This window comes from Pygoscelis adeliae, unplaced genomic scaffold (genome assembly GCF_000699105.1).
Source record: "Pygoscelis adeliae isolate BGI_AS28 unplaced genomic scaffold, ASM69910v1 Scaffold294, whole genome shotgun sequence".
NCBI lineage: Eukaryota > Metazoa > Chordata > Aves > Sphenisciformes > Spheniscidae > Pygoscelis > Pygoscelis adeliae.
In genome coordinates, this window is record NW_008824722.1 from 598,028 (window position 1) to 598,557 (window position 530).

The following is a 530-nucleotide window of genomic DNA, read 5'->3' on the forward strand; positions in this document are numbered from 1 at the left end:
AGGCCGGGGCCGGATCCGGCCCTAACTTTCCCTCCTCACCTTGACGGGCAGGAGGAGGGCGGCTGGCAGCTCCCAGGCCGCTAGGTACCAAACAAGCACAAAAGAAGCAAATGGCTCCTCTCCTTAAAGCGCCCTCTTCCCATTTTTTATAGCTCTCTGGGAGTCTCTTTATGCAGTGACCTATTTTTAAAGGCCTATATTGGGTTATTCATCATATCAAATACTGCGAGGAGCTGGGGGGGAGCCGGTCGGGGGGGAGCGAATTACACTGATTCTAAATCGCCCGGCTTCTTTGCTTTGCTAGGTGGATTATTTGCTTCGCTTTGCTTGGGTTTTATGAAGTGATTTAAACATATTTTAACCAATTAGAGACTTTCCTCCTCTCCCTTGTGTCCCCTCCCATTATTTTCCAGCGTGGCGTTTTATGTCAGGATCCGGGTTTTATTGAGAACTCAGCCGGGGATGCTGGTGTTATAATTACAGAAAAAAGATTAAAAAAAAAAAAAAAAAAAAAAGAAAAAAAAAGGGGG